The sequence below is a fragment of the Tursiops truncatus genome, chromosome 2 (assembly GCF_011762595.2).
Source record: "Tursiops truncatus isolate mTurTru1 chromosome 2, mTurTru1.mat.Y, whole genome shotgun sequence".
Lineage (NCBI taxonomy): Eukaryota > Metazoa > Chordata > Mammalia > Artiodactyla > Delphinidae > Tursiops > Tursiops truncatus.
In genome coordinates this window covers 175,551,737-175,561,996 of record NC_047035.1, presented here as the reverse complement: position 1 = coordinate 175,561,996, position 10,260 = coordinate 175,551,737, and the positions used below count along the sequence as shown (strand labels likewise).

The window sequence follows — 10,260 nt, the reverse complement described above, 5'->3', positions numbered from 1 at the left end:
TTGAAAGTCTGATCAAGAACGAAAGAGGAAAGATATATATAAAAACTAAAACTCAAATAAAAACTAAAATGAACCAACCCACAAATCATGAGAAATAATAAATCACAGTTTTAAGCCACAGAGTGTGGTGGTGGCTTAACGGAGACACACAGCTCATAACCTCGTCCATCCAGGGGCTGCGGTTGGGTCAGTGGCACTCTGGCCAATTCGAAGAAAGAGTGGCACACGTTTTCCATCGTGGGCGCCAGATGTAAGTATTTCAGCCTTTAGGGGCCAAATGATCTCTGTTCAAATACTCAGCTCTGCCGCTGTAGCACAAAAACTGCTATAGACGAAATATATTGAATTGTGTGGTGTTTTCCCACAGAACTTTATTTACAAAAACAATGCAGACTGGATTTGGCCCACGGGTTGCCATTGCCAAGCCCTCAACTAGAGCAGCACGTTTCTCGGCCACGGGTTTTGGTTCAGGGAAGGGCACGTGGTGCAGTCAGATCCAGTGGGACTCAGAACTAGAACTCTGTGACTCTGTTAGGAGGAGAAAATCACTGTTTTCTCCTGTGGTTGTCAACTAGAAGAGGGAAACGTGGAGACGTTGCCGGCGCCTTGAGGCCATGAAGGGACCGCAGTCTAACATGGAGGAATACATGGCCAATAGCTGGAGAGAGGAGGACCTATGACAGCATTTGAACTCCTGGATCCAGGTGTGCCTGAAGCTACATTTACCTTTGGACTTTTCAAGTACTTGAACCTCTATATTCTTTTATTTACTTAAGCATATTTCAGTTGAGTTATTTGTAATCAAAGGAGTCATTTCTTTCCTTATTCCTTCCTTCATTCAACACACATGGATTGAGTCCTCCTGTATATAAGGCACTGTTCTAGGATCTGGGAATATACCAGGGCGTGAGGCAAACGAGTACCCTGATTTTATGGAGCTTATATTCCAATGGAAAAATTCAGGCAATAAACATGTTAAATAAATAAGTAAATACTGTAATTTCAGATACTGTTCAGTAGGGATGAGGAAATAAGCCAAGGGTGATGGACAGTAGTGATCTGGATAGGGCAGTTAGGAGAAACCTTTCTGAGGAGAGGCTAGAATGCTGAGAAGGAGCCAGACACATGACAACTCTGTAGGAAGAGGACTCCAGGCAAGCTTAAAGCCCGGACGCAGGAAAAAGCTCATTCTGTTTCAGGACACCTAGTGCAGAGAAAGCATGATGAGTAGGGCAGAGGGGATGCAGTATGAGACTGCAGGGACAGATGGGAGACTCAGCACGCCACCAGAGAGTCTGGAATGGTTTTTTCCTAAGTATAACAGGATGCCACAGAAGATTGTTTCATTTTTTTTTTGCACAAGGAATGACATGAAATATAGATATATTAAGTTGCTAAAGGAATAGATCTTGAAAGTTTCATCACAAGAAGAAAAAATTGTAGCTATGTGTGGTGATGGGTGTTAATTAGACAGTGTGGTGATCATTTTGCAGTATACATAAATAGCAAAACATTAACTAATGGAATGCCTTATGTCAGTTACAGCCCCAATATATATTCACTCTGTGGTTGCCGTGGACAAAGGAAGAAAGAAAGCAGAGACAACTCAGAGGCTACCGTAGCACGCAGAGAAGAAATGGGAGCAGGGTCTGGACTGAATGTGAAGGGATGCTGACGGTGAGCAGTGGCTGGATTGGGGGTGTATATTAAAAAGAAAAGAACACAGTACTTACTGAAGGTTGTGTTGCGAAGTCTTAGGTGGTGGTATGAACTAATACTACTCATTGAGAAAGGAATGGTTCCAATGGAGTGGATGAGGGGAGGGGGCTGAGGACTGCGTGTACGGTCTGGGCTTTGTTAAGGTCGAAATGCTGACGAAATATCCGCACGGATATAAGAGTAAGTATTTGAAGACTCTGGACAGGAGCTCACCGAAGATCTCAATGTGGTAAATCACCAGCAAACATTTTGCTCTCAAAGCCATGGAAGTAGATGGAGAAGAGGGCCGAGGACTGAGCCCCGGGTCGAGGAAGAGGAGTAAGCAAAGAAAACCGAAAAGTGGGTAATGAGGTGGGAATAAGACCAGAAGAGCATGGTGCCCAGATGCCAAGAAGAGACAGGGATTCAAGGAGAGGTGGTCAACGGCACAATAATAATACTGCTGAGAGGAGGACAGAGGGTTGCCCTTGGAGTTGGCAAAGTGGAGCCTCTGTGACTTTGGCAAGAGTGGTTTCAGTGGCGCAGGGTTTGGGGTGAAGACAAAAGCACGAACGCGGTGGGCAGAAGAGAGACGGCAGGCTGGGAGGTAGAAACAATGAGCCTAAGCGAGTTTTTGCAGGAGCCATAAAGAGGTGTTGTGTTTAACGGTGGGATTGTGCCGAATGCTGCAAGGGCTCTGGAATCCATATGGCCATAAAATTTTGGAAAGAAAATAGAGATTCGTAGAAATGGAAGAATTTTTTTCAAACAGGAAATTTTACTAAGAACAGGCTGCAGAAGTTTCCTATTAGTGTGTAGGAAAGTATTCAAATGAAATTCCAGAATTCTAACTAGTATCTACCAGAAACCAGAGTAAACATCATTCTCAATGAGAAAATAGAAATCTTGATATAAGGATCAAATCAACAATGCCAAGTAACACCTCTGTTATTCCACATTGTACCCTGCAGTAGGTGCAAAAAAATGAATGAGATGTAATTTTTGAAAGGAAGAGAGACGTTCATTATTTACGTTCTTTTACATCAGGAGTGTGGTGATATGTGTGAGAAGGTTCTCTAAGTGTAGTTAATATAGATGTTTTTGTTTACATCAATGGGTAAGACAACTTGGGAGGGATAAATTGGGAGTCTGGGATTGACATATACACCCTACTATATTTAAAATAGATGAGATAACCAACAAGGACCTACTCTATAGCACAGGGAATTCTGCCTAATATTCTGTAATAACCTAAATGGGAAAAGAAGTTGAAAAAGAATAGATGTATGTATATGTATAACTGAATCACTCTGCTGTACACCTGAAACTAACACGACGTTATAAATCAACTATAGTCCAATATAAAATAAAAATTAAAAAAAAAAATAGTAAGACAGCTTGTCCTAACTACACTTGTTGGCCCACAATGTGAGCTTCTTGATGAAACTGAAAAATAGTTTTTAAATACTGCAAGAGTATTTCCCCAATTTTTTGGTACTATTCACAATGTAATGATAACAGATGTAACACATTTTAAAATTTAATCTCCATTATTAACATTTTCTCCATGACTTTGTTAAGGCTGGACAATTAACGAAACGATTAGTGAAGAACTGATTTGTAGTGTTTGTTGATTTTCACGCTGTCAATACTCTCGTCGTGGTTCCTTTCAAGCTACCGATGTGAACTCACTGAACGTGAGGTTGGAAGAGGTCCGCAGTAGCACACACTTACAAAGAATTCCCATCGTACAGAAACATTTGAAAAAATTAGGAGGTTGGGAGTAACATTTAACACTACTATATATAAAATAGATAATCGACAAGGACCTCCTGTAAAGCACAGGGAACTCTACTCAGTATTCTGTAATAACCTATAAGGGAAAAGAATCTGAAAAGGCATAGATGTATGTATATGTATAACTGAATCGCGTTGCAGAACACCCGAAACTAACACAACATTGTTAATCAACTATACTCCAATATAAAATAAACATTTTTTAACTAAAAAAGTTTTTAAGATACTAAAAAAAAAAAAACTTTCAGCACATAGATAAGAGGCGGGTGAGACCTGCACCGAGGGACAAGTCGCTGGTGGCGCCCAACCGAGCAGAAGAGGGCAGAGCGCGGGGCTGGATGGAGGGATCTCCAGGGCAGCGCTCCGAGTCCTTGTGCCCTTGACCCCAGGCGGCTTGGAGGAGGGCATCTTTTCCTGGTGCTCCGGGCCCTGAGGACCTGCGCCCCTCGGGGCCATCGGAAGGGAACTTGGATATGGAAGCCTTCACCGAGATGATGCGGGCCAACGTGCCGGGCTTCGCCCACACCCCTAGGGGGACCCTAGGGGACGCAGTGCAGAAGCTTCAGGGCAGTTGCGCGGTGCCAGGAACAAAGGGAAGCTGCAGCCACAGGGCTCTGAGGTCCCAGTTCAGGTATCCATCTCTCCAGGGCCCCGGCGAAGCTCCCAGAAGAGACTAGGTCTTCTCCTGCTGCTGCCGGGGACCCCAGGGGCAGGCAGCCGGGCTGCGGAGGAGCGCCCCCGGGCGGGCGTTCCCCTGGGCTCTTCCCCAGCTGTTGGCTGGCGCAGGCCCAGGCGCGCTGGCCGAAGCCTGGGGGCTTCGGAAGACGCTGCGCGGACTGTGGGAACGGGGAAGGAGGAGGGCCCGCAGCCTGGGGTGGCCCGAGCCAGGAGACCCCCGAGGGACGAGCCGCTGCCTTCCGCCCGCAGGAGCAGCGGTGCTGGGGGCCAGAGGACCAGAGCACTCCCGGCCCCCAAAGAGGCCCCCGAGCAGCCGCTCCCATGCGCGGACGAGCCGGCTGTGAGCCCGAAGGGGAGCGGTTCACAGATGCGCGGGGCCCTGAGGCCGAGGAGACGAAGGCCACAAAGCACGGCTTCCGCGGAGCACCTACCAGAGCCGGCCGGCCTTCTGGGGTCGGGGCCCTACGCCCCACGCGGTGGGTTAGGGCCCAGGCCCAAGCCTGACTCCGCCCCCTTCTTCACCTGCCCCTCGACCCCGTGTCCACCTCGTCCCCGAGTTGCCAGGGCACAGGAAAGGGGGCGGGGGAAGAGCGTAGGGAAGCGAAGTAATTCGGACATGATGAGTTTGCGCGTTTATTATCTTTGTTTTTAATATGATCTGCTTAACCGTAGACTTATATAATTTAATTTTTATTAATGACTGTATTTACCAATCACCCCACCAGATTCCTGAAAACTTAACAATTGACCCTCTTGAGCTAGTAGGATCAGCCAGCCCTAGTACTGTATATCAGATAATCGTGTATTTAGAAAAGCAAAGAGAATTAAATGAAAAACTAACAGATCCAAAGAAGGTTAAGTTGTTGGATACAAAATCAACATAATTATGAAATGCAGAGAAAAAATAGCGACATTGATTCACGACGGCAACAGGAACAATAAAATAATTAACAAAAAGCCTGAAACATAATGAGCAAGGCATATATTAAGGAAAGTGAAAAACTCTACTGATGGACTTTTTTTTTTTGCGGTACGCGGGCCTCTCACTGTTGTGGCCCCTCCCGTTGCGGAGCACAAGCTGCGGACGCGCAGGCTCAGAGGCCATGGCTCACGGGCCCAGCCGCTCCGCGGCATGTGGGATCTTCCCGGACTGGGGCACGAACCTGCGTCCTCCGCATCGGCAGGCGGACTCTCAACCACTGCGCCAGCGGGGAAGCCCCCTGATGCACTTTTTGAAAGACATGAATAAATGGAGAGATGTATCTTGTTCCTGCTTACATGTATTTAATATTGTAAAGGTGTAAGTTCTCTCCTAAAGTAGTCTATACACTCAACACAATCTGAATCAAAATTCGAACAGGACTTTATGTCGACGTTGGCAAGCTGATTCTGAAGTTTGTTGGGAAAGAACATGCCCATGAATGAATTCTTGAAAAAGCTTAGTCTCCTAAATATAGAAACAATCTCTAAAATGTTGGTATTTAAAATAGTGAGATTCTGGTGCAGGAATAATCAAATATATTGGTGAGATGGAAGAAAGAGTTCAAAATGTTTCACCTCTTACAGAAATATTGAATTACATGGAAGGAAGCAATTCATTTACATCAGTGAGGAAAGGAAGGGGTGCAATTCTCTATCCTATGATTTAATAAAAAGTTTTAAAACTTGCTATCTCACATCGAACAAAAAAAATTATTCCAGATGCCTGAAAGAGGCAACCATTAAAGAAAGAAATGACTTTACAGAAATACAGGAAGTTATTTTTGTAATCTGGACATGGTGAAATATTTCCTCAGCAAGACACAAAACCTGGAGGCGATAAAGGAAACAATGGACAGCTTCTTAAGAACAATTTTTGTATGGCAAGAAACTCCATAATTCAAGTTAAAAATTAAGTTACAGACTGAGAAGAAACATCTGCTGCAAATACAGTGGTCAACGGATAGGTACTAACAATATATCAAGAGCTCCTATAAATCACTAAGAAAAAGATAATAACCCACCTAAACGAAAAATCGAAACCATCTCCTGTCCAGCAGGAATATCATGTGAGCTACATATGTAATTTAAAATTTTTCAGTAGCCATATGAAAATTATCGAAAGCAGCATGTGTATAATAGTATTTTAACATGTTATCAATATAAAAATATTAATGCAGTATCTTACACCCGTAGACTAACTCTTTGAAATCTCTTGTGTATTTTGTGCCGATGGCACGTCTCTGTTCAGGCTAGCACATTTCACGTGTTCGGTAGCCACACTTGACTCGTGGCTATCATGTTGGATGGCACAGATCTAGACAGTTCACAGAAGAAGCATAAATGGCCAACAGACTAAAATATGCTCCACCTCGTTCATAGGAAGGAAACGCAAGTGAAAGAAACAAGGAGATCGCACATTTTACCCGTCACATTGACAAACCTTGAAAGAAGGAAAATTGTTAGAAAAGAAACTTGGGTACAAAGAAGTTTATTATAGAATTGTTTGTAACAGCCAAAGGAAAAGAAGGAAAGGGAAAAAATGGGGAGGAGGGGAAAATGACAGCTCAGGGGGCAGACTGAGTTATGCACGTTAGATGCCTTCATGCAGTAGAAACTGCAGTGACTAAAGGGAATTAGCTGAACTGCACGTGCTGGCATGGAAGCTTCTCTAAAAAATAATAGAAAGAAACGAACTTGTGGGAAATTTTATGTGATAAGATTTATATAACATAAATTATTTTTTAGTTTGGTTTGTATGTACACGTTTCTGAATGCATTGAAAACTCTGAAAGGATATAAATGGAGTATTACCAACAGTACTCTCTGGTGGGAAGTGTGGTGGACAGGCTTATGGACGCTGGGGAGGGAGAGTTCTCATTGAACAATGTGTAAATTTCTGCGCTAAGCACATGCTAGATTTGAAATTGGCAAAAGGTTTCTTTTTAAACACGGGGTCTCCCTAAGCCACCACTGAGAATTCGAAGCTCTCGAGGATCCAGATTCCTCGGAGCTGGTTCTCTCACTAGCGTAGCCTTATAAATACACAGAGGCCATCCCAGGGAGGGCTAGCTTAGGATATATATTTTTATAGTTGCTGCAGGTACTGGGGGGGGGGGGTCAGTAGTTATTTTTGACAATTCCAGTCTAAAGAGCTCCACATTGGAGGTATTTCACTCCATGCAAATTTTCTATGTCATCCAACCATCTTTTTCTGAACACATCCTTGAGGGCAGGTCCCTCAAGGGACTTGAGGGCATTAGGCACTGAGAGAATACCAGGATAAGAAGATAGGAGCCTGACTTAGGAGGACACATCCCACTCTGAGGGTCATTTTACGGGACAAAGGAAACCAGTTTGGTCTTCCTAACAGCAGAGTGTGGTCCTGCAGCCCTCACTTTTCAACAATCCAAGTTGTTAATAAAAGGTAAGATTTTGTTGGCATGTGCTTTCTACCCTTTACCCTTCCCCATTTCTTTGAACCTGGAATAAAAATATGTTATCTCTGAATAGAGGACAGAAAGCACAAGCTAAGGAAGGTATTGAAATCCCCCAAATATCACCAGGCAACCTGTTAATACAGCAACATTCAGTTGATTAGAACGCGTTGCAGGAGGGGAGCACGCCCCCTTGACAGTCTCAGCAGAGAGTCTTGATAAGAAAACTGTTGCTGAAAGTGACCTGTTTGCCCAAGTGAGCAGACTGTGGCCTCAGATACACTGACAGGCAGAAATTTCCGGAAGCAACATTGGTTAGTTACTTCCTTGGGCGAAGTTTTCTAGAACCAACAACTAAGCCATGCTTGGTTGAGCATTTCCACATCCAGTCTTTGTTCCCAAATTCTCATTTTTTTTTAAGCCACCAGTTGACACGGGTGGTCCCCGTTCTGAGTCCCACTCACTCTACTGTAGGTGGTTGCAGTTTCTCAATGGCGAGTGGAAGCTAAGAAGAAACCTGAGTCCGTTACAAACCGAGAGCTCAGCGAGCTCTGCCCACTTCTAGATTCCTTGCTATGTGAGAGAAAAAAGACTATTTAAGCCAATGCGAGTAGGTTTGTGTTTTCGGCCGCAAAATTCACCTCCTAATCAATGTACCTTGACGAGGAAGAATTATCTTGTGTCAAGGAGCCCCAAGCTCTGAAGGGATTTTCTGAAAAGAGAAGCAAACGTGGGCCAGAGATGAAAGTCTTTCTAAGCCATGCTGAGGAGAGGGGTTTTATCTGTGGCGGGATGGCGAGCCTCTTCAAAACTAGGCAGGAAATGATGTTACCAGATTTGTGTTTTAGAAAACTCTGGGGGCATTTTGGAGACTAAATTAGAGGTGACATTGGAGCCAAGAAGACCTACAAGAAGGTTAAGGACCTGAGCCGTGACGGTGGTGTGAAGAGTCGTTCCTTTACTCCTCCATCCCACCTATGTATGTTGAACGCTCACTATTTGCCAGGCACGGTGCTAGGCATTGGAGAGTCAACGGTAAATAACCAAAACAGTCCCTGTGGGCTTACAGTCTAATCCATGTCGAGGTCCTACCATGTGCTGGTTGCTTTATGTTCATGATCGCATCTGCTTTTCAAAAACACCGTGGGGTGTGTGTGTGTGTGTGTGTGTGTGTGTGTGTGTGTGTGTGATGGGATCATGGACACTATTATCTTTCATCACAGATGAAACCCTGAGGACACTTGGGAAGTGTGAGAAAGGACAGATATGAAGGAGGCTGAGCAACTTGATTTCTTCTAACACAGAGTGTTGCTGACCTAAGCTAGTGGACTGCTGCACGTGAGGAGTCTCAGACACCTGTACATTTTCAGCGAGTGCTTCCTACAACCCTTGCCCTGCTGGGTGGTCAGCAAACACTGAGTAGCTTCATTTCCAAACCCACCCCTGCTCTCGTCCTCAAAGCAGCAGTTTTGTGTGAAGCAACTTAACGCTTGCTTTTCTCAGGATGGGTACTGATGGAGACATATTATTTTTTAATCTATCCACAGTCTCTCTCTACCCCAGGGAATGCATCCCAGAAGAATCCCACTTCTACTCACCATGGTTCTTCTTCACATGTACTTTCCCCTCTTCACCCTGTTCCTGTTCATTCTCTCACTCCACTGAGGGAACTCTGCAATTCATTTTAGCTACTTAACTACGAAATCTTCAGCAACCATTTCACATCTCAGTGATAAGAAGAGAGACTCTGTCCTCGGCAGTCCCCTGGCATTGTGACAGCCTTCTGCCAAGAGTCTTCCTCTTTTCTTTTAGAGACTCCTTGAGCAATAGATTCGAATGATCAACTCCTGAAATTCTTCCCCTTTCATACTCTGCATTTGGGGCCTTGTGAAACTGCCTCTTGGAATCATCCCACAGATCTTATGATTAAGATTCTACAACCGACCTCTTGGGAGCTCATTACAAACAATGAACTGTCCTTTGAGTCGTCCCACGGTCTGTCCCCTTTCCCTCCCTCCTCCCCGCCTTCCTCTTCCTCACATCTGTTGAATTCCTTTTATCCACTTGGAACAACAATGGAAGCAGCAGACAGCAGACCCCGAGCTACTTCCTCCAACTTTCCCCGTTCCCTCTGCTCATGCAGCCGTCTGTGCATCATCTCCTCCGCGATGGCCTCATTCTCAGCGCCGTCCCTCCCCAGCGCGAGCCTGTGCCTGCTTTCCCACACTCCATAGCCGCTGCCCTGCCCAAGCTGCCAGATCTTTCTTCCCCGTGTCACCCCAATTCCTCCGCCATCCTCAGTCCTCTCAGAACAGATGTGAGCTCTTTCAGGTCCCCCCCCTCTTCCCCAAATAGGCAGCACATTTTACTCTCATAAAAATAGAAAAGAATATGGTCACGAGGGTTATAACATGATGTCACATGACCTTTTAAACAAACAGTTTAAATCATTTTCTGCTATTATTCATAAGTCTACAGAATTGAACAGAGGAAAATACTCACACAGACATATGCCTTACATTATAATAAATTATACTGAATACCTGCACACTTATTTTTCAATGGTTACTTTCATTATTCTAATCTTTCAATCACCTTTAGAAGTCATGAAATGGAGTTATTGATTCCCACCTGCCTACCTTGTTAACTGGGAGATTCAAATTGTCAAAAT

General features: G+C 44.6%; 1 long non-coding RNA gene across 1 annotated transcript; it reads right to left on the bottom strand.

The window, feature by feature from the left end:
• Window positions 1–354: 354 nt before the first annotated feature.
• Window positions 355–9,435, bottom strand: LOC141278123 (uncharacterized). Its single transcript, XR_012330466.1, has 2 exons — window positions 9,188–9,435; window positions 355–8,301 (listed from the first exon to the last, which is right to left on the bottom strand). It is a non-coding gene; the product is annotated as an uncharacterized lncRNA (long non-coding RNA).
• Between the last annotated feature and the right edge of the window lie 825 nt (window positions 9,436–10,260).